A 25,729-nucleotide genomic window follows, 5' to 3' on the forward strand; every position below is an offset into this window, starting at 1 on the left:
CAAATATATAATATGCTCACATAAAACAAACATATTAATGTTTCGGCAGTATCCAATAATATATGTGCTTCCTGCAAAATATGTTTGGAACATATGTTAGAGAAGCGATTTTTTTTGAGGGTGTATCGGTCCAAGTTTTCATATAGTCCCCATATAAACCGACCTCCCGATTTGGGGTCTTGGGCTTAAAAAATCGTAGTTTTTATCCAATTTGCCAGAAAGTGGAAATCTAAAGGTATTTTAAGACCATAAAAAGTGTGCTGAAAATTGTGCCTATCGGTCCATGTTTTAATATAGCCCCATATAGACCGATTTCCCGATTTTGCTTCTTGGGCGTCTAGAAACTGTATTTCCTATCCGATTTGCGTGAAATTTGAAATCTAGAGCTATTCCAAGACCCCAAATAGAAGTGACGAAAATGGGGCGTACCGGTCCATCTTTTGGTATAGCCCCCATAACGATCTCCCGATTTTACCTCTTGGGGTTCTAGAAACTGTATTTACTATCCGATTTGCCTAAAATTGAAAATCTAGAGGTATTTTAGATCCACAAAAAGGTGTGTCGAAAATGGGGTGTATCGGTCCATGGTTTGATATAGCCCCCATATTGACCGATCTCCCAATTTTATTTCTTGGGCTTCTGCATTTGTTATCCGATTTGCCTGAAATTCGAATTTTAAAAGTAAACTATTTTATTAATTCATGGTGGTGGGTATTTAAGATTCGGCCCGGCCGAACTTACTGCTGTATATACTTGTTTAATTTTAATTTAATTTTGTTTTGCTCCCCGATAAAAGGGATGTAAAATGTAAGCTATTACATTGTATTTATTGAAAACTTAACTAATGTTGCATCACCACTCAAAAAAAGTGAACTCTCTATTTCACTAAAGCCAATTTAACTTTATTCATGGAATTATTACATATGGAGAAAGTTTCCTTAATTATAATATTTTTTGCGTACGTTAGTTAAATTAACTAAAAAAACGGGGAAAAATATACATAAATGAAGTAAAAAGTTTTACTAAATTCGTACTTCCCACAAAATAGTTCATTATTTCTTTAAATTTGTAAATTTTACTACAAATGCATCCATCATGAACCTAGTATATCATTAAAGACATTCTTGCAATTTTGAACTTCAATTTTTTCTTTCATACTACAAAATTTTCTTTAACAAGTGAAAAAAAAAACAAGTATATACGGCCGTAAGTTCGGCCAGGCCGAATCTTATGTACCCTCCACCATGGATTGCGTAGGAACTTCTACTAAAGGCTGTCATCCACAATCGAATTACTTGGGTTGCGATAACACTTGCCGATGGCAAGGTATCGTAAAACTTTTTAACACTGTCTTCTAAATTGTAAGTTAGTCCATAAGGGGTATATATTAAACGAAAAAAAAAAAGGCCGATTAAATACGTATATAATTCAGTTTGACAAAATTTTCTATAGAAATAAAATTTTGACAAAATTTTCTATAGAAATAAAATTTTGACAAAATTTTCTATAGAAATAAAAACTTGACAAAATTTTCTATAGAAATAAAATGTTGACAAAATTTTCTATGGAAGTAAAATGTTGACAAAATTTTCTATAGCAATAAAATTTTGACAAAATTTTCTATAGAAATAAAATGTTGACAAAATTTTCTATAGAAATAAAATGTTGACAAAATTTTCTACAGAAATAAACTTTTTACAAAACTTTCTATAGAAATGAAATTTTGACAAAACTTTCTATAGTAATAAAATTTGACAATTTTTACATGGCTGTTAGAGGCCATATACACACAAAAAAATAATACATTTATTTTATGAATAGTGTTCACAAAAATTTTCCAAACACGGGTTTCATAAATTATATGAAAACAATTCATAAAATAAAAAATACAGGGGGGTTACTCTGTATTGTGATGCGTAAGAAAAATTGTCGCGAATCGAGTAATTGGTACTCAGTAATTCGTTTTCGTATCTACCTTGCGCATCTAGTTTTCGCAAATCTGGCATCACCGCACTCTATAATGCGAAAGCGTATGTCAAACTCGTTCGTTGATCGCAAAAATCGTGCGCAAACAAAATAGCAATCGCAAAGTAACAAATATGTAAGTAAGCACAATTAAATTTTTATATTTGTATCTAAATTGTTTATTGTTTTAGGGAAAATCCAAAAAAGTTACAGACACAGCAACGTCAGTTCCAAACTTTGGTAGACTTTATGGTCTCTTCCGCAGTTACCTCAAATTGTATGTGCTTGGGACAAAGTATTCGTTCAATCACCTCGCAAACTTCTTTTAAGCAGCGCGACATAGATTGCTCTGATAGTCCTAAAAGATGGTCTTGGCCGATTTGTAGATAACCACCTTGTCCAAGCAATTTCAAAGCAGCGGCCACTTTTATTGGAGTTGGAATGGCTGTGGATTTATTTGGAACGACGAGGTCGTCTTTAATAGCGTTTAATACATACATAAACGCATCTTTATTAAGACGAAATCTATAAAAATGAAATATTCGAAAACGTTTGTCACATAATTTGAGTTTCCATTTTCTTACCCGTGGTCACTTAGGGAGAGTATATTTGACCGATCTCGCAAAATTCTTCTTGTAATTCGTTCATGTTAATTTTCTTCAAACCATAACGCTATCGAATCCATAATTATTACTTTTTTGTTATAAACGATTAGCAAGTTTTAAAAGAACACGCACCGAACGGAAGATTGTTTAAAATGTTTTTATTTACAATTTTTTGACATTTCTTTTTATCATTTTCGTTATTGTTTACATTGTGCAGCCAGCGTTGTCATATTTTCGCTTTATTTTGCTAAAGCGTTACCATATTTTCAGTTTACTTTGCGAAAGCGTTTGCGCAAGTGATACAGAGTACCGAATTGTACTCTTAACGCATTTAACTATCGCATCGCATTTGCTTTCGAATCGCAATACAGAGTAACCCCCCAGGTTTTCATTGACTATGAATGTGTACATAATTTGAATGTAATTTTTAATATTATAAACGAAGTATACATATTTTTGTCATTGAAAAAATATGTACTTTTACATAATATATACAAAAAAACGTCATGCATTATATGTAACTTTTCTTTTCAATTTTTCCCCTGATTGTTAATGCCTTCATAATTAGTCAAAATGTATGAACCAATTTATTTAAACCCGCATTAAAATCCAGCCGGCAAAGAACATAATATTTTTTATAATATTTTCTATTATTAATAAACATGAGCACCAACGCTTCCAGTTAATATTGTTTTTCGTCAATTTTTTCTAAAGCAATAAAAAATCTTCGAATCGCGACAGCGACTCAAACTGTACTGAAAAACTCAAACACAACAAAATCACGTGTTGCCTTCAAAACGTTACGTTTCGGTTTTTGTCTCGTATTATATGATTGTATTGTATACATATGAGAGTAACTCTATGTTGTGGCTCTCTCGCTCTCTAAGTAAAATTTCATTAATTTTATGAAACTGTCTCTACATGTTATTAAAAAAATTCATAATTTCATAACAAGTATTTATGAAAACAATATATTATGTAAGTGTACACATTTTTTATGAAAAAATCCATAAATTTATAAAAATGTACAAATTTATGTACAAATTCATATTTTATTTTTTTGTGTGTACTAACGAAATGTACCAAATTTCAACCGCATCGGATGACTTTTGCTCCTCCAAGAGGCTCCGGAGGTCAAATCTGGGGATCGGTTTATATGGGAGCTATATATAATTATGGACCGATATGGACCAATTTTTGCATGGTTGTTAGAGACCATATACTAACACCACGTACTAAATTTCAATTGGATCGGATGAATTTTGCTCATCCAAGAGGCTCCAGAGTTCAAATCTGGCGATCGGTTTATATGGGAGCTATATATAATTATGGACCGATATGGACCAATTTTTGCATGCTTGTTAGAGACCGTATACAAACATCAGGTACCCAATTTCAAACGGATCGGATGAATTTTGCCCCTCCAAGAGGCTCCGGAGGTCAAATCTGGGGATCGGTTTATATGGGGGCTATATATAATTATGGACCGATATGGACCAATTTTTGCATGGTTGTTAGAGACCGTATACTAACATCAGGTACCAAATTTCAACCGCATCGGATGAATTTTGCCCCTCCAAGATGCTCCGGAGGTCAAATCTGGGGATCGGTTTATATGGGGGCTATATATAATTATGGACCGATATGGACCAATTTTTGCATGGTTGTTAGAGACCGTATACTTAGACCACGTACCAAATTTCAACCGGATCGGATGAATTTTGCTGCTCCGGAAGGCTCCGCAAGCCAAATTTGGGGATCGGTTTATATGGGGGCTATACGTAAACGTGGGCCGATATGGCCCATTTTCAATACCGTCCGACCTACATCAATAACAACTACTTGTGCCAAGTTTCAAGTCGATAGCTAGTTTCGTTCGGAAGTTAGCGTGATTTCCACAGACGGACGGACAGCCGGACAGACGGACAGACGGACGGACGGACGGACATGCTTAGATCGATTCAGAATTTCACCACGACCAAGAATATATATACTTTATGGGGTCTTAGAGCAATATTTCGATGTGTTACAAACGGAATGACAAAGTTAATATACCCCCATCCTATGGTGGAGGGTATAACAAGTACATACGGCCGCAAGTTCGGCCAGGCCGAATCTTATGTACCCACCACCATGGATTGCGTAGAAACTTCTACAAAAGACTGTCATTCACAATCGAATTACTTGGGTTGTGGTATCTTAAAACTTCTTCACATCGTATTCTAAATTGTGAGTTAGTCAATACGTGGTATATATTAGACCAAAAAGGTATGTACAGGTACGTCTACAAATAATTACGAATCGATATGCATTTTGCACGGTACGTAGAGCCAGAATTGAAATATGGGGGTCATGGGGGCTATATACAATTATGAACTTGATATGGACCAATTTTTGTGGGATTGGGGATCGATTTATCTGAGAGCTACATATAACTATAGACCGATATGGACCTAGTTAGGCATGGTTGTTAACGGCCATATACTAGCACAATGTACCAAATTTCAACTGATGAAATTTGCTCCTCCAAGAGGCTCCAAAACCAAATCTCGCGATCGGTTTATATGGGGGCTATATATGAGTATGGACTGATATGGACCACTTTTGGCATGGTTGTTAAATATCATATACTACCACCACGTACCAAATCTCAACCAGATCGGATGAATTTCGCTTCTCCAAAAGGCACCGGAGGTCAAATCTGGGGATAGGTTTATATGGGGGTTATGTATAATTACGGACTGATATGAACCAATTCCTGCATGGTTGTTGGATACTATATACTAACATCACGTACCAAATTTCAACCGAATCGGATGAATTTTGCTCTTCCAAGGGGCTCAGCCGGATCGGATGAAATTTGCTTCTCTTAGAGGCTCCGCAAACCAAATCGGGGATTCGGTGTATATGGGGGCTATATATAATTATTGACCGATGTGGACCAATTCTTGCATAGTTGGTAGAGACCATATACTAACACCATGTACAAAATTTCAGCCGGATCGGATGAAATTTGCTTCTCTTAGAGGCTCCGCAAGCCAAACCGGGGATCGGTTTAGATGGGGGCGATATATAATTATTGACCGATGTGGACCAATTCTTGCATAGTTGGTAGAGACCATATACTAACACCATGTACCAAATTCCAGCCGGATCGGATGAAATTTTCTTCTCTTGGAGGCTCCGCAAGCCAAATCTGGGGATCGGTTTATATGGGGGCTATATATAATTATGGGCCGATGTGGACCAATTTTTGCATGGTTGTTAAAGACCATATACTAACACCATGTACCAAATTTCAGCCGGATCGGATGAAATTTTCATCTCTTAGAGGCTCCGCAAGCCAAATTTGGGGGTCCGTTTATATGGGGCCTATACGTAAAAGTGGACAGAATTTCACCACGACCCAGAGTATATATATACTTTACGGGGTCTTAGAGCAATATTTCGATTTGTTACAAACGGAATGACAAAGTTAATATACCTCCATCCAATGGTGGAGGGTATAATAATTACGTTTAATAAATTTTCTTGAATTTGTTGAAAATTGTTTACTTACTTTTGTGACATCGGCGTGACGTCAGGGTTTGTAATAAAGGGTGATACGGTCAAAAATTGGTCAAGGGAAAACGCGTGTAAATCGGTGAAATCGTTTATTTATAAAAAAAAACATATTAAATTTCTTTTTCAAGTTCAATTAGTATAAAATTCAGGAAAAATATTCAGTTAGGCTTTCGCTTTTCCAAATCCGAATTGCCTGGCCTCACGCTTGACACCTACCATCAGATTTTGTACAGCCACCTTGTCCACCTTCTTCTCCGCAGAAAGCCAGTTTGCCTTGAACTGCTGCTCGTCCTTAGCAGATATTTTGGTCTTCGTTAGGTTCCGCTTGACAATAGCCCAGTATTTCTCCATTGGGCGGAGCTCTGGCGTGTTGGGAGGGTTCTTGTCCTTGGGAACCACCTGCACGTTGTTGGCGGCGTACCACTCCATGGCCTTTTTACCGTAATGGCAAGATGCCAAATCCGGCCAAAACAGTACGGAACAACCATGTTTCTTCAGGAAAGGCAGCAGACGTTTATTCAAACACTCTTTCACGTAAATTTCTTGGTTGACAGTCCCGGAAGCTATGAAAATGCTGCTTTTCAAGCCACAGGTACAGATGGCTTGCCAAACCAGATATCTCTGCGCGAACTTTGACAGTTTTATGTGCTTGAAAATATCTGCTACCTTTCCCCTTCCTTTTGTCGTATAAAACTCCTGTCCCGGAAGCTGCTTGTAGTCGGCTTTGACGTAGGTTTCGTCGTCCATTACCACGCAGTCAAACTTCGTCGGCATCGTCGTGTACAGCCTCAGGGATCGCGCTTCGGCCGTCGTATCTTGTTTATCATCGCGTTTTGGAGTCACTACCTTCTTGTAAGTCGATAGTCCGGCTCGTTTTTCGATGCACGGTTGTAGACGATACACCCAGCTTATTTGCGGCATCTCGGAGAGAGAGGTTAGGGTTTCGCTTGAAACTACCGGCAACTCTCTTTGTCGTCCCAGCGGCTTCCGGTTTTCGATTTCCCCCCGATCCAGACTTCCTGGCTGTCGACAAACGTTCCTCAAACACATTAATTACAATTGTAACGGTTGATTTGGCAACTTTTAGCGATTTTGCCAGTTTTGCGTGCGAGTAGCTCGGATTTTCGCGAGCAAAATTTTGATACGCTGCTCTTCTTGCTTGGACGGCATTTTGACAACTGAAGAGTGAATTCCAAAATCAAAATAGGAGCAACATTCTATACACACACACACCTTCAAAATGAGGGGTGTTCAGGTTTTTTAAATGCAAAATTGAAAGAAATACGTGAAGTTTATATTGACCAAATTTTGACCGTATCACCCTTTAAGGTTTAGTTAAAATTTTCTAAAAAGAATAAAAATTTTCTAAAATTAACTAAATGCTTTCTTCCTGGTGGTTTCACTGTTTTTTTTTTTCAGTGTCGCATTCGCAACTTCGCAAACTATTCGGATCTTGCGTGGTTCATAGTGTTAATACAAGCTTTCGTTGTATCAGCGAAAGACTAGGTAGATTTTGACAATTTTTATTTAGTATGGAAATTGGGCCTAATAACTCAAAAAGTGTATTTATAAAATTCACTCTTGAGTAGTGGTTTTTCTTCGCTGTCAGTTTCTGCAGAAATTTGTGGAAGGCTACTATGAGCATGAGAGTGTAGAGAGCGTCACGTTTATTGTACCATCGTGTAGGACATAGTAATTCTGGCTTGAAGCCTTCCATTGAAATAAGCCTATTCTCTTCTACTTGTTTTAAATCCGTTTATAATTTTATGAACATTTCTGAGAACTGAAATTTCTTCAAAAATACCATCATCTTGGATATCATCGAATTCGCTGCCCAGCCGACGCGACTGAAGTATTTTGAATTTGCGACGTTTGTTACTTGTTCTACATTTAAGACGCGAATGTGACGTTTACAACTTTGCGACAGTCGCAAACCTAAAAAAGTTTGACACAGATCATCTCTAAATTTAAAATTACAAACAATTTAAGGCTACATATATTTTTTTTTGGAATAATACAATTTTGGCCGTTAAAAATATATCAATATTTCAATATGTCCTAAACTTCATCGTCCACTCAAAATTGTGATTGCATAATTCTTGGAAAAACCATGTTTTTGGCCCAAAATGCTCTCTTGCCTAACAGCGTTCGACATAACTGGTAAAACCGCATGGCAATGGGAACTGCCCATTAATTTTCATAGAACCACAATATTCGAAATTGTTCATGCAACTAGAGTTACGAGCAAGAACCAACTAACCAACCTAAAGCATTCTAAGAACCATAAAGTAAATATTCAATAGAGTGTGCAATGCGTTCATAAAGGGAAACCAAATGTCGAAACGGTTTTTAGCCATGTAACCCTCTTCCTATCCCCTCTCTATCTCTCCACAATTTAAACGCATCATCCAAGGATACTGCTCTTAGTCACACTCACAAAGGACTCATGTCGTTTACTTGCATAAACCGAAACACAAAACTTGGTAAGAGGCCTTAAATTAAATTTCGGATGTGAAAAATGTGTAATTGCTGGCTTTGTTTAGAATGTCACCGGAAGAAGACCCCATGCACTGCGGGGCAGCAATGGTGGTGAGCACATTGCAAATATTTGTGCATATTAACGGAAATTTTATCTTTTAGTTCATGTCACAGCGGAAGGCACACATGCCTTTGAACCGAAGGACGAAAAAATTATGCGTGTGTGTTTGTATACTGAGATTGGTCTATGGTTACTCCCCTTTCCAGCTCTTTGCGAACAAATTACACTTAAATCTATTATCATTAACAGCATATGTTTTTCATGGATTCCATTAGATGAGCTAACGCGTAACAACTATACCCTATACTTTAGGTGGTATATTTGCAGCATCTCCCAATAAAATACGCGCTTTTAAGTAGGAGATATAGCCTTGGGAACACAACTGGTCTGACCTGGTTATATTTTTCGCCTATTCAATACTCAAACTTACCCAGTTCCAAGGCTTTTGTCTTTACATTAATGAATTTGCTATTGATTCCCAGCCAACGAAGCGAAGAATTATACTAAGGATATATTGAAAACACAATTCCCTCTTAAGTCTAACGTTTTCATACGGGGGTTGCCTTTTATATTTGCGGACTAGAGAAAAACAAGTATATACAGCCGTAAGTTCGGCCCGGTCGAATCTTATGTACCCTCCACTATGGGGGGAGACTATAAATAATTACGAACCGATATGAACTAATTTTTTCACCGTAATTATGATTTTATGGAGGCTATATATAACTTTGAAGCGATATGGACCAACTTTCACGTAATTAGTACCAAATTTGTGGATGCCATATATAAGCACAACGTACCGAATTTCGACCGAATCAGTCGAAATTTGCTCCTCCAAGAGGCTGCGAAAACTAAATCTGGGGATCGGTTTATATGGGGGGCTATATACAATATATTTATGGACCGATATGGACCAATTTTTGCATGGTTGTTGAAGATCATACACTAACACCACATAGAAAATTTCAACCTCCTCCAAGAGACTGCGAAAACCAAATCTGGGGATTGGTTTACATAGGGACAATAAGCAATTATGGGACGATATGAACCAAGTTTTCATAGTTGTTAGTCGTCATATACTAACACAACGTAGAACCGAATCGAATGAAATTTGGTCCTCCCACAAGCTCCGGAGGTAAAATCTGGGTATCGGTTTATATAGGGCCTATATATAAATATAGACCGATATGGACCACTTTGTACATGGTTGTTAGAGGCACGTACTAAATCTTAAATGTGTTCAACGTTCATCCGTCGAACAGAACGGACGTGTTTTTTAATATCGGAGTGATTGAATTTGCTCGTAATAAGTATTTATTACGAATTTCAAATGTGGTGGAACATTACTTCACCATGCAGCGAAATCCATAGTCATCCACTGGGCTGCTAACTTCAGGGCCCAGTGGATGGGTTTCGACTGAAGTTATAAATTTGGACAATGACCACGAGTTAGGCCCAATTAGTCGGCCTGTAGACTTGTCGAAAGGTTGCGGTACTCTAGAGGTAATCCCTCAAGAAAGAGATTCAAGGAACGAAGAAATGCCTTGTTTATCCTAAACAAATTAGGATTACTCGACCGAAGCACGTTGTCGGTTAAGCAAAGCAATTCCTTAAACTGGACGCAAGAAATTCTTGAAGCTGGAAAAAGGAACAATCGCCGGATGAACCTCCATTTTCCAAAGGGGATCAAAGGTCGCAAAGAACAGTCTTGTGACGGCTATTGTTAACAGAGAAGCTCTAGGGTTATGCGTCTTACAGACTATAAGTTTTTCCGGACGGAATGTCTGTATTTGTAAAGAATCTTACAGTTTGTCCAATCGATATGCAAATTCTTTGATGACTACATAATCGGTAAATGTGTTATCGATCCCATAAACATGCAGCAGTATCGATTATGCCTTCGGACTTAACTTATAATGTGACCAATATATGGAATAGGTTCGACACGACCACTGTCGTCCGGATAAACTTATAGTCTGCACGGCGCATCAGTCAAGAAGAAAGACATACCGGCAAAACCTAGAGCACATGCAAACCTTCCTAATCCTGAATCTTTTTTAAATAGACTGAAACAATGATCTACCAACCGCTGATTAGAAGGTTGGCCGTTTGGATGAAGTGGATGGACCAAGACGGCATGCGGTGTTTATGTTGAACACTCAGTATTTGCCACATGTAGCAAAGTCCCAGGGCCGTGTATGTTATGGTTTTTATTATCCAAATGACAAGAGCGATCAGCCAAAGGATTCCGAAATGAACAAGCCTCTGTCTGAATGAGAAATGTGCAGATCTTCTTCCGAAATCGAGGGAAATAAATGCAGACATGGACGGACAAAGTATGCGAGAGGAGTTTTCTACTGCCTTAACACTCACCAAAGTTGAACCGAGGGTTATTACGAGAGTCATCGAGATCTGTGAGGAAAACATTTTAAGGCTGCTTGTGCTGCCGTAAATTCTCCTAATCCTGCCTTATAGTTCCTATTCAAGAACCATATTTATATAAGTACAAAATATGTGAATTAAGTACTCCTGGGTTCAAACTATTGCAGTATACTGGCGAAGATGTAAATAGAGCCTGTATACTTGTTAAAAATGAACTAAACTTTCTTCTGCTTCCTTCAATGTGCAATGCAGACACAGTCGTTGCCAGTTTAGAAATAGCCAAATGAAAATATTGGGTATCTTCGGTCTACATGGGACATTATAAGGAGATGCCTCCATGTGCCGTTAGGACCTTGACTGAGGATCACGCAAAACAAAGACACAACTCATTGTGGGATGTGATGCAAATGCACATCGTAATATTTGGGGAAGTAGTGATACTAATGCAAGGGGAGAGTCGCTAATAGCGTACTAACCTGGTAGTTTGCAATAAGTGAGATGCACCAACCTTCGTCACCAAAAACAGGCAAGAGGTCATGGACGTCACCTTGGCTTCTCCGGAATTAAATGACAAAGCACAATTGTGGCTTTTCTAGACATCGAAGGGGCATCCAGCAACGTCCATCCGAGCTCGATAATAAATGGATTGACAACTCAAAATGTTGATCATGGAATACTTAGGCAGTTAGACGAACTTCTAACGAAGAGACGTATTTCAGCCACACTGGGACAAGCAAACATAAAAAGGTATGTGAACAGAGGTACTACCCAAGGTGGAGTTCTATCACCAATTCTTGGGAATATTGCTATAAACAAACTTCCTAGAAAAAGAAAGGATAAAAGTGGTGGCATACGCAGATGATGTGGCTATAGCAGTCAGCGGAAAGTTCCCATCCATAATTATTATACAGAGAGCCCTCCGGATCAGTGTTATCCTTGTGCGACTTTAGTCGCATTATGCAACTTTTTTGGCGTCATGCGACTTTTTGTGCAAATTTGTATACCCTCCACCATAGGATGGGGGTATATTAACATTGTCATTCCGTTTGTAACACATCGAAATATTGCTCTAAGACCCCATAAAGTATATATATTCAGGGTTGTGGTGAAATTCTGAGTCGATCTGAGCATGTCCGTCCGTCCGTCTCTTGAAATCACGCTAACTTCCGAACGAAACAAGCTATCGACCTGAAACTTGGCACAAGTAGTTGTTATTGATGTAGGTCGGCAATACCAAATGGGCCATATCGGTCCACTTTTACATATATAAACGGACCCCCAAATTTGGTTTGCGATTGCTCTAAGAGAAGCAAATTTCATCCGATCCGGCTGAAATTTGGTACATGGTGTTAGTATATGGTCTCTAACAACCATGCAATAATTGGTCAATATCAATCCATAATTATATATAGACTCCATATAAACCGATCCCCCGATTTGGCTTGCGGAGCCTCTAAGAGAAGCAAATTTCATCCGATCCGGCTGAAATTTGATACATGGTGTTGGTATATGTTATCTAATGACCATGCAAAAATTGGTCCACATCGGTCAATAATTATATATAGACCCCATATAAACCGATCCCCCGATTTGGCTTGCGGAGCCTCTAAGAGAAGCAAATTTCATCCGATCTGGCTGAAATTTGATACATGGTGTTGGTATATGTTATCTAATGAACATGCAAAAATTGATCCACATCGGTCCATAATTATATATAGCCCCCATATAAACCGATCCCCAGATTTGACCTCCGGAGCCTCTTAGAGGAGCAAAAGTCATCTAATCCGATTGAAATTTGGTACGTGGTGTTAGTATATTGTCTCTAATAACCATGCCAATATTGGTCCATATCGGTCCATAATTATATATATAGCCCCCATATATGCCGATCCACAGATTTGACCTCCGGAGCCTCTTAGAGGAGCAAACTTCATCCGATCCGGTTGAAATTTGGTACGTGGTGTTAGTATATGGTCTCTAACAACCATGCAAGAATTGGTCCATAATTATATATAGCCCCCATATAAATCGATCCCCAGATTTGTCCTCCGGAGCCTCTTTGAGGAGCAAAATTCATCCGATCCGGTTGAAATTTGGAATATGGTGTTAGATTGTGGTCTCTAAGAAACACGCAAAAATTGGCCCATATCGGTCCATAATTATATATAGCCCCCATATAAACCTTTCCCCAGATTTGATCTCCGGATCCTCTTGGAGGAGCAAAATTCATCCGATCCGGTTGAAATTTGCAACGTGGTGTTAGAATAAACCCGCTAATAACCATGCCAAAATTGGTCCGTATCGGTATATCGTTATATATAGCCGATCCCCAGTCACACAAAAATTGGTCCATATCGGTTCATAATCATGGTTGCCACTCGAGCCAAAAATAATCTACCAAAATTTTATTTTTATAGAAAACATTGTCAAAATGTTATTTCTATAGAAAATTTTGTCAAAATTTTATTTCTATAGAAAATTTTGTCAAAATTTTATTTCTATAGAAAATTTTTTCCAAATTTTATTTCTATAGAACATTTTTTCCAAAATTTTATTTCTATAGAAAATTTTTTCCAAATTTTATTTCTATAGAAAATTTTTTCCAAATTTTATTTCTATAGAAAATTTTTTCCAAGTTTTACTTCTATAGAAAATGTCAAAATTTTGTTTTGTCTAAATTTTATTTCTATAGAAACTTTAAACTTAAGTATATACGTATTTAATCGGCCTTTTTAGTTTAATATATACCACGTATGGACTACACTGAAAAAACAGTGAACCCAACAGGAAGAAAAATTTCAGTTAATTTTAGAAAATTTTGAATATTTTTAGAAAATTTTAACTAAACAGTATAACAGTATAACAGTATAACAGTATATCACGCCGATGTCATAAAAATAAGTAAATATTTTTCGACAAATTCAAGAAAATTTATTAGACATAATTAAGTTTTTTCACTTGTTAAAGAAAATTTTGTAGTTTGAAGGAAAAAATTGGAGTTCCAAATTGCAAGTATGTCTTTAGTGACATACGAAGTTCATGATGAACGCAGTTGTAGTAAAATTTACAAATATTGAAATATTGAACTATTTTGTGGAAGACATGCATTTAGTTAATCTTTATCCTTCATTTGTGTATATTTTTTCCTCGGTTTTAGTTGATTTAACTAACGTACACAAAAAAATATTAGAGTAGAGGAAACTTTCTCCAAACATAATAACTCCATGAACTAAACGAAAGTTAAATTGGCTTTAGTGAAATAGAGCGTTCTTTTTTTTTTGAGTGTATGTGGTATATATTACGGTGTTAGGAAGTTTTAAGATACCTTGCCATCCCCAAGTGTTACCGCAACCCAAGTAATTCGATTGTGCATGACAGTCTTCAGTAGAAGTTTCTACGCAATCCATGGTTGAGGGTACATAAGCCTGGCCGAACTTACGGCTTGTTTTGTTTTTTATACCCTAAACCACATAGTGGTCAGGGTATAATAAGTTTGATCGGCCAAAAAATGAGCCTACTAGAAATATTGATTTTAGACCCCATAAAATATATACCGATCGACTCAGAATCACCTCCTGAGTCGATCTAGCGCTTGGTGTCCGTCCGTCTGTCCGTGTATTTGTTGTTCACAGGATTCCGGTCGCAATTATTAACCGATTTTGATGAAATTTGGTAGAGGGTGGTTTTTGGGCACAAGGACGAACGCTATTGAATTTGGAAGAAATCGGATCAAATTTAGATATAGCTCCCATATATATGTATCGCCCGATTTCGACAAATGGGGTCACGTTGCGCGTTTTTTTCAAACGGATCGTCACCAAATTTGGCAAAAGGTAATCTTTTCCATCGCCCTTCAAGTCTGCAAAATTTCATCCAAATCGGTTCAGATTTAGATATAGCTCTCATATATGTGTATCGCCCGATTTTCCCAAATTTGGCCACAAAACCCTAATTTATCAACCGATTTGGCTAAATGTAGTCTTCTATAGCACTAACTATATGTGCAAAAAATCATCGAAATCGGTTAAGATTTAGATATAGCTCCCATATATATGTATAGCCCGATTATCCCAAATTTGGCCATAGAACCCTTATTTATTAACCGATCTTACTAAAAGTTTGTTAGATCCAGTCCTCTATAGTACTAACTATATGTGCAAAATTTCATCGAAATCGGTTCAGATGTAGATATAGCTCCCATATATGTATCACCCGATTTTGGAAAATTCGCCCCTAATAACCTTATGTTTGACCATACAGGCCTCATTTCTTAACTGATCTTACTCAAATCTTGCACAAGGTAAACTTTTGTGGTATTAATCAAACCCGCAAAATATTATGCAAATTGGTTAAGATTTAGATATAGCTTCCATGTATATGAATCGCTCGATTTTCCCAAATTTGGCCATAGTACTCTTATTTATTAACCAATGTTACTCAAATTTCAAATTTTGATGTACTAGCCGATCGTACTTATACGTACTTGTAGCTCTTACATAAGAATATTGCTCGATTTTTACAAATTTGTATTTATTACCCAAACTAATTGAGCGATTTTCTCTTTTTAATAATGGGCTGCAATATCAACTACAGCCAGTGTTGCTAGAAGTAGGGAAACTTCCCTATATGTAGGTTTTTTCTAATATTTAGCGTCTTGTAGGACGTAGGGCCACAATGTAGGACATTTTCACTCAACACAATTTGTAATAATTTTTACATTTTGGTGGCTCTAGAGGAGAAAATTAGAAGCCGGCAAGGCTTGATCTTTAATAATGTGTGGTAAGCTTTATTCCTGTAGAAAATTTTGTCAACATTTTATTTCTATAGAAAATTTTGTCAAAATTGTATTTCTATAGAAATTTTTTTCAAAATATTATTTCTATAAAACATTTTCTCAAAATTTTATTTCTGTGGAATTTTTTCTCAAAATTTTATTTCTATAGAATTTATTGTCAAAATTTTATTTCTATAGAAAAATTTCTCACAAAAATTTGTTTATAGAAACTTTTTTCAAAATTTTATTTTTATAGAGACTTAACAAAAAAGATTACTAATTTGGGTAGAATTCTACCAACTGTGGCAACCGTGGTGGTAATACAAATTTATATTCTAAGTTATATACGTTGCATATTCATGTTTTAAGATAATAAAGTACTTAGAACCATTTTTGTTTTGTAAATTTGTTTAAATTTAACGAAAAATATAGTAGGGAAAATTGTTTGGGAATGTATGGGAAAGTAGGGAACTTTTTTTGTCCTTGTAGGGTAAACCGAACATTTTCCGTGGCAACATTGACTATGAGCTATAGTCAGATTGACGCAAAGCACCCATAGACATGTACCCCTTAATTTTCTTAAATATGCAACTGCGGTTTATCTCCCAGACCTATATGTTACCCCACAAATGCTTATGATTACTAATTCTGTAATCGTGGTTTAGGGTATGATATAGTCGGCGCCTCCCGGCTTTCTACTTTACTTACTTGTTTTAATATGCGAAATGTTCGACTTTAGTCGCACAAAAGGGAAACGCTTAAATATAAAGCAACTTTTATAAATGGGAATTCGCGCTGCGCCGTACTCGGGAGCCACCACGGTGCAATGGCCCGTCTTGCATACAAAGGGTCATAAATTCAACCCCAGTTTCAAACAAACAGCAAAAAGTTTTTTTAGCGGTGGATGCTGAGTGTTTCAAAGCTTTTCACTGCAATGTGAATTGATCTTCCAACTCCGATATAAAAAGGAGTTCCGTTGTCATTGAGCTAAACATACAATTGTACAGTAAACATTAATAAGAGAGAAGTTAATCACCTAACCTACGCGGTGTTCTCGTTTGTTCAGTCGTTGTTTTATTGCATACCATTTATAAATATACAAATTATAAATTTAACGAAATGTAAGCGATTTTTTATCATTATGTGACCTTTTTTGAATATGCGAATTTTTCAAAATTTGCAACGGTAACACTGCAACGGAGGAAAATGAATGAATTAAACATCTCTTGTGTGAATGTCCTGCATTTTGCGGAAGGCGTAAGCGAATTTTAGGAGCATACAGCTTTAGATTTAGGCGGACCTGGACAATTTTAACTTACTCAATCTGCTAATGTAAAAGGCAACCCTCGCAGTTATCTATAAAAAAAATCGTTATGGTCCCTATTTTTTATGTTAATCCTGCAGCGTACCATACTTATATCAAACGAACTCTTAATGTCATTTCTCTATTGTAGCATACTTATGGTTGATTTTCCCTATTACAACCATATCATCTTTCTTCGAATTAGAATTCGTTTACTCACCACCTGAAAATTACGCTTTCATGTAGTCCGAAGTTGTTTTATTGGAAGTTTTTGTTGCATACAACCACTAGGTGTATCTATGGCCTTTGTTCTCCTTTAGGTTGTTTGTATGAAAATCCTCGAATTTGGTTTTTAGTGCTCCATATGATGAAGTATTTGGAGGTGGTGATTATGATGCCACAGCTTTTGTCAATTCCCTAGAGTCGTTGGTGTTGCCGCTGGCTTTTGGTAGAAAAACTAGTTGAGGTCACAAAAGGATTTCAGGTGATGCCAACACAACAAATGCATTGCCAAAATTGGTGAAAATAATGGCATAGGCAAATTCAAATGTATCAGCGCGCCTGTACAATTAAGGGCCTTGTCGATTCGTATGGCTAATAGGTTATATATTCTTTGTGGAATGAAAATGACGAGAATTTCCTCATTTCTGTTATACTTTATGTTGAAACAAATAACCTCTCTTATAACGAGAGTTCCGAATATGTCCGGTTTTACACTCAAAAAAATGTTTACTTGAATCCACAGATTTTTACGTTCCCTTAGGGACTTGGTATTGATTCGGAGGCAAAGATTTGACTTCTTTAAAATAAAGGCAGTTTAATATGACGACAGTTTTAAAATAAAGAAAATGTTTAATACAGAACTGACAGACTTGATCTTTCCAATTTTTACGGAGTTATCTGTGTATTAATCTGCGCTAAAAAAAAGTTTATTTGGATACACAGATTTTGACCTTCCCTTAAGAATTTTGGTATTGATTTCCATTTAAAGATGCGGCTTCTTTAAAATAAATATATCTTTAGCGACTTACCTGGCATTAAATTTAGGATCAATAAAATTAAAATTAGAATGCAGATCTTATTCATCGAATATGTATTCCCTTTTCGAGTTACATCGAAGCAAAAAATATTTTCTTAACTGAACAAAAATTTAAACCAAAGATTCCACATCCTCACAATAAGTCGTAGCCTATATTTCCAGCATTTTTACTTTAAATAGAAAGATTCAATATTACAGTTAATTTAATGACGATCTCTTTAAATCCAAAATGTGTTTCGTTACTTTGAGGAAAATTTGCCTTAGTTCAGAGACATGTGACTTTAACAGAGGGACGCAAATTTACAAAATTTGTATACTAAATTTAAATAAACAAATAAGTAAGTAAAGTCTAAAGTCGGGCTGGCCGACTATATTATACCCTTCACCCCTATGTAGGCCAAAATTTGTGTTACCATCTCAACTACTACACATTTGCTGGAAGCTATATAAAGGAGAGAATTTTTTTACTTCTACAAAATCTCTGGAATTAAAATTTAAATCGGCTAACGCTATCCAGTTAATTGGAGAAAACTTCCATTGAAAATGGGTCTAAAATGTGTAACAGTCTACCACATTTCCCCAACTCTGGTGTACATATATATGGGAGCTATATATAATCTGAACCGATTTTGACTAAATTTGACATGCATAGTTAGAATAATAATTCTGCTATCTATGCGAAATTGCACGTAAATGCACCCTCAGAAAAAATCGCTTCTCTAACATATGTTCCAAACATATTTTGCAGGAAGCACATATATTAGTGGATACTGCCGAAACATTAATATGTTTGTTTTATGTGAACATATATGTTGTGAAGCATTTTGAGCCCAAAAATATTATGTGCTTGGAAGAATTTTCCCCAAAGAAGATTGTGCTCATTCCCTCACATAATTTTCACTTCCACGATTTTTTTTAGTTCTTGGCACCTTTTTCTGTAATACAAATAATGTTGAAGAAATTATTCAATTTTATAATTTTACCTTTCGCCTGGACTGAGAATCGAACCGGGAACCATGCAATTTGTAAGCCAACACACTACCACTGGGCTACGTAGCTGTTATAGTTACCAATAGACAAATATCGTTATAAGTTACATTTATATAGCATAGTTTGCAGCGCCCACGAGCCGATGCAAACAAAACATTATTCAATAGAAACATATATTTGTTGGCCATGTGGAGCAGTGGTTAGCATGTCCGCCTTGCATGCAAAAGGTCCTGGGTTCAATCCCTACTCCGACCGAAAACCAATTTTTTTTTTTAATTTTTGTATTTATATTTTTATATTATTAAATGAAATTTTTACAATGAAACTTCGAAATGTGTGTTATTAAAGATTTACAGTCAGAAAAGAACAGTGCTTGATATAAACGAAATGGACTGAGCTTTTGGATAATTTTTTTTTATTGCAAAAATAACAATTTTGTAGCAAAAAATTGTTTTTGGTATAAAAGCTTGAAATGTTGGAAGGAATTCAAAAACTCTAACAAAAGAAGAACGTGGAGTCGAGTATAAACATACATAAATAATTTTATAATATACACATAAATTTAGTTAGCCGTGAACAGTTTTTTACTAGCATTTAACACCATTTTAAATGCATTTAAAACTTATCGTGTTTTGTACTTAATTTCAGTTTTACCCTTAAGGCCGGTATTAAGTTGGCATTATCGTTCTAAAATGACCCTGTTTTGCCTTTTACTTTTCTTTAATAATTCATTTTAAAGAAAATAACCTTTTTCAATTTTTTAGCAAAACTCGAACTTAATGCCCGCTTCTCTTTACACGAGTATTCAAATTAAATAATATTTAGACTTTCCGAAACAACATACAAGCAGTTTCACAGAAATTGCTCTCTTTTGATTCTCTCGCTGTGTTATGTTGATATCTCTCGGCAACCCTCCCGGTTTCCATCTCTATTTCTTTCTCTATACTCTCTCTCTCTCTCTCTCTCTCTCTCTGTCGCTCTCTGAATAAAATATCACAACATATATATGTTTACTCAAAATTTGTAAATTTATATAAGTTTACATTCACACATATTATTTTTATGAAACATTCATGCCACAAACATAATATATTCTAACATATTAACATATGTGTCCCACATAGTGTTAGTTTAGGAGCATTACATGTTTGCACTTAAATATATTGTGTTTAAAAATTGTGCCCGAAACACATTTTGTTTATATTGGAACATATGAAAAACATATTTTTCTAACAGTGTGGGAGTATAACTTTGGCCCCCCTGATCATATTAGTGCAAATCGGACGGATGATATATATGGGAGCCATATTTAAATCTGAACCGATTTCAACCAAATTTGGCGCAATCACCGATACTACTAAACGTACTCCTTGTGCGAAATTTGAAGCAAATCACGGCAAAACCCTGGATTTTGAGGACATATAAGTTCAAATTGGACGAAAGATATATATGGGAGCTATATCTAAATGTGAATCGATTTTGACCATATTTGGCACATACAATAGTATCGTTAAAAGTACCGCTTGTGCAAAATTTGAAGTAAGTCAGGGTAAAACTCGGGCTTTTGAGACCATATAAGTCCAAATCGGGCGAAAGATATATAGGTGAGCTATATCTAAATCTGAACCGATTTTAACAAAATTTGACACACTTAACGATACTATTAAATGTACCCCTTGTGCAAAATTTGAAGCAAATCACGGCAAAACTCTGGCTTTTGTGGCCATATAAGTTCAAATCGGACGAAAGATGTAAATGGGAGCTATATCTAAATTTGAACCGATTTCAATCAAATTTACCAAGCATTGGTAGAATGTCAATTCTACCCTCTGTGCAAAATTTCACGAAGATCGGTAGTAATCTTTGGCCTCTGTGGTCATATGAGTCTAAATCGGACGAAAGACATATATGGGAGCTATATCTAAATCTGAACCGATTTGGCTGATATTTTGCAAGATTTTCGAGATTCATAAAATATTTGGATGTACGGTATTTCAAGAAAATCGGTTGTGAAACACGCTAACTATGACCAAATCGGGGATAAATGTATATGGCAGCTATATCTAAATCTGAACCGATTTTTTCCAAAACCAATAGCGATTGTCTCTGTCCAAGAAACGTCCCTATGCCAAATTTGAGGATGAGCGGACTTAAATTGCGAGCTGTACTTTATGGGTATACAAATTTGAAGCAAAGATTATAAACTTTATTTTAATTAAAATTTAATTATTTTACAGAAATTTTTCCTTAATTTTTTTTTAATTGCGCATCCTAAAATTTATGTTGCGTAATCTTTAATAAATATATTTTTCACATAAATAAACACATAAACATTTTTTCAGTGTAGGTTCTATAAAATTAACATTAGAATACAGGTCTGAGCTTTTCTTAATTAAAAAAAAAGAAAAACAAACAAAAAAAACTGTAAACCACAAATGCAACATCCTTAATATAAGTCTCAGCCTATATGTGCAACTTTTTTATTTGTAATCCAAAGATTCAATATATCAGTCAATTTAACGATTATTTATTTAAATCAACCATGGGTTTCCTTATTTTAAGAAAAATTTGCCTTACTTCACAGACATTCGACTGCGACAGAGGAACGTGAATTTCATATAGATTCAACTCCTAAACTTAAAAATCAAATTTTTAAATCAAAAATTTTAAACTTTCTTTTAACTCAAAATTCTTTATCTTACGGCCATTTTCTTGTAGCTCCGTTAGACTTTAACTGCCAGTTAACAGAAAGTAAATTGCAAATATCTTCTCTCCGGTTAACTTTAATTGAAAAATGTTCAGCAGTTAAGTTTCTAACTGGCATATGGAATATATATGCAAGATGACAGATATGTAGATATCACGGTTTAAAAGTTCGTTAGCTAACGTAGCACTAACGGAGCTTCATGAAAATGGGGGTTAATGACATTTGTCCTTAGGTTAAAGTGGCATTCCGATTTATTCTCACACTCACTTAAACTATTCAGTCCATTGTAATAATTTGTCCTTAATATTGTGTAAATTGCGTGACCTAAAAATTAAGTTTAGTAGTCCTTCAAATTAGGTAATTTTTTTAATTGTACACTGAAAAAATATTGTCGTGGGGCCAAAGATTTCCCGTCCTTCAAATACGTATGCGAATTTTGTCTTCATAGTTAAGTGATTCGACTTAAAAATGGGTATCATAACATGAAAGAAAATTGTTGGGTCAACTTGACTTTATTAATTCAGAAAAATTCTTTATAATTAATAAAATTATCTTTAAATATTTTGACTTTTTGTATCTTGCCTACAAAGCAAAAAAGTGATAAAAAATAGGACATGTTTTTGAATACTTTATTTTAAATACACTTTTTACTTGAAATATAGCATAATTTCTACTGGAGGTCGAGTCTGAATTTGGACATCAAAGTTGTCGTTAACACTTTTTAAAGGATAGCATATGAAGAAAAAAGCTGAAAAACGAAAAGTTAAAATTTGCTTCCTAGAATCAAGTACACAAATCCACATTTCTTAAAAGCATCCTTACTTTAATTCTCCGTTTCTTTTGCTACGAATCAATACCAAAATCATTGGAGTAAAGAAAAATTCTAACACTCTCTCAACGCAGAGAACGAATATGATCACCTCAAACGTGTTTCACGAGAATAATATGAATTTTTCACGGAGAACATGGAACATATATCTCAGCAAATAAATGTATATGCCGAAACCAGATATACACTTTCCGAGCAAATAACATGGTTGCTATAAATATGTTACATTTTCGGTTCGTAATTATATAAAGCCCCCCATATAAACCGATTTTCTGTTTCACGAGAATAATATGAATTTTTCACGGAGAACATGGAACATATATCTCAGCAAATTAATGTATATGCCGAAACCAGATATACACTTTCCGAGCGAATAACATGGTTGCTATAAATATGTTACATTTTCGGTTCGTAATTATATAAAGCCCCCCATATAAACCGATACCCCATGATTTAACATCAGAAGTCTCATGGAGGATTCAGATGAAATTTCGACATTTAATTAACATGTGGAATTTGTTCATAATTATTTACAGACATAAGCGTAGGAAGGCCTCTGGGGAGGGGGCTTAGACCCCCAGGAAAATTTTAGCCCCCCTCCCCCAGAATTTGAAAACCTATTTACGATTTTCCATTGCTTTTATATAATATTAAATAAGTAAATACGACCGCACAAAGTTCCGCTAATACTTTCATGATAGCAGTTGCCGATGGTAATACATATTTATGAAATGGTTGAACTTATGATTTAAGTTCCTAAATTTATGTTTAGTTTAATAACTAAAGCACCTTTATTATTTCGTTGAGTCAGAGTTTTAGTCGATTTAATTAAAAAAATACTTCAATTAGCATTTTTCGACATAATTTTAATAATTTGTATCATTTTGTTAATTCTAACTTTGTTATCCTCTTTGAAACAAAAAATACCCATTAAAAATATGAAAAACGAGAAATAGTGAATAGTGGTGGGAATAAAAAGGAGGTCCCTTGTCATTGAGCTTAACGTAGAATCGAACTTTGTCATTTTGTTTGTAACACATCAAAATATTGGTCTAAGACCCTATAAAGTATATATATTCTGTGTCGTTGTGAAATTCTGAGTCGATCAAGCGATGTCCGTCCGTTCGTCTGTTGAAATCATACAAACTTCCGAACGAAAGATGCTATCGACTTGAAACTTCGCACAAGTACTTGTTATTGATATAACATAGGTCACATGGTATTGAAAATGGACCATTTCGGACCACTTTTACGTATAGCGCCCATATAAACCGAGCCCCAGATTTAGCTCCTAGAAGACCAATTCGCATCTGATCCGGTTGCAATTTCATACGTGAAGTTGCTACAATTAATATTTATATATAGTCCCCATGTAAACCGACTTGTGGATTTTCATGGAGGAACATATTTCATCCGATGCGGTTGAAGTTTGGCCCTCTAATAGCCATAGCTATTCATAATTATTTATAGACTTCTTTTTTTTGCCTTCTTATCTAACATAGACTCCAAATGGACTAACGTACAATATAGAAGACAATATTAAGAAGTACCTTGCCCCCGGTAGCTATTGTCACAACCCATGTAGTTCGACTGTGTATGGCAGTCTTTAGTAGAAATTTGTACGCAATCCATGGTTGAGGGCGCGTAACTATCGGCCGTATTTGCTTGCTTTCAGTATAATAAGCTTCAGATTCAAATTAAGATATTGCTGCCTTACGTATGTATTACGTGATTTTCACAAATATGGCGACTTATCCTCATTTAACGATACCACTTTTTTTTAGCAAATCTCGTCGGCAGAGTCAGCTATCCCTTTGACATTATATTGAATAATACATACATCTATGGTAACATTAGTTTAACAGTTAATAACAAAATCTGTTTAGGCATTTGAACTTATTATGAAACAGTTGAAAAGGGAATAAAGAAGATCGGAGCTTGACCTACTGAATCGGTTTATCACCATAGTCGTTGAGCTGTTTATTTAAAAGAAAGGTATTTTATTATACCCTCCATCATAGGATGGGGGTATATTAACTTTGTCATTCCGTTTGTAACATATCGAAATATTGCTCTAAGACCCCACAAAGTATATATATTCTGGGTCGTGGTGAAATTCTGAGTCGATCTAAGCATGTCCATCCGTCCGTCTGTTGAAATCACGCTAACTTCCGAACGAAACAAGCTATCGACCTGAAACTTGGCACAAATAGTTGTTATCGATGTAGGTCGGACGGTATTGAAAATGGGTCATATCGGTCCACTTTTACGTATAGCCCCCATATAAAGGGACCCTCAGATTTGGCTTGTGGAGCCTCTAACAGAAGCATATTTCATCCGATCCGGCTGAAATTTGGTACATGGTGTTGGTATATAGTCTCTAACAACCCTGCAAAAATTGGTCCACATCGGTCCATAATTATATATAGCCCCCATATAAACCGATCCCCCGATTTGGCTTGCGGAGCCTAAAAGAGAAGCAAATTTCATCCGATCCGGCTGAAATTTGGTACATGGTGTTGGTATATGGTCTCTAACAACCGTGCAAAAATTGGTTCACATCGGTCAATAATTATATACAGCCCCCATATAAACCGATCCCCAGATTGGGCTTGCGGAGCCTCAAAGAGAAGAAAGTTTCATCCGATCCGGCTGAAATTTGGTACATGATGTTGGTATATGGTCTCTAACAACCATGCAAAAATTGGTCCATATTGGTCCTTAATTATATATAGCCCCCCATATAAACTGATCCCCAGATTTGGCTTGTGGAGCCTCTAAGAGAAACATATTTCATCCGATCCGGCTGAAATTTGGTACGTGGTGTTGGTATATGGTCTCTAACAACCATGCAAAAATTGGTCCACATCGGTCCATAATTATATATAGCCCCCATATAAACCGATCCCCAGATTTGGCTTGCGGAGCCTAAAAGAGAAGCAAATTTCATCCGATCCGGCTGAAATTTGGTACATGGTGTTGGTATATGCCTTCTAACAACCGTGCAAAAATTGTTTCACATCGGTCAATAA

At 35.8% G+C, this 25,729-nt stretch overlaps 1 long non-coding RNA gene across 1 annotated transcript; it reads left to right on the forward strand.

Annotated features, from left to right (window-relative positions):
• The first annotated feature begins 1,926 nt into the window (after positions 1-1,926).
• Positions 1,927-2,528, forward strand: LOC142241836 (uncharacterized). The gene is made up of 2 exons (XR_012723835.1): positions 1,927-2,101; positions 2,157-2,528. It is a non-coding gene; the product is annotated as an uncharacterized LOC142241836 (long non-coding RNA).
• Positions 2,529-25,729: the final 23,201 nt, after the last annotated feature.

This window comes from Haematobia irritans, chromosome 1 (assembly GCF_050003625.1).
Source record: "Haematobia irritans isolate KBUSLIRL chromosome 1, ASM5000362v1, whole genome shotgun sequence".
Lineage (NCBI taxonomy): Eukaryota > Metazoa > Arthropoda > Insecta > Diptera > Muscidae > Haematobia > Haematobia irritans.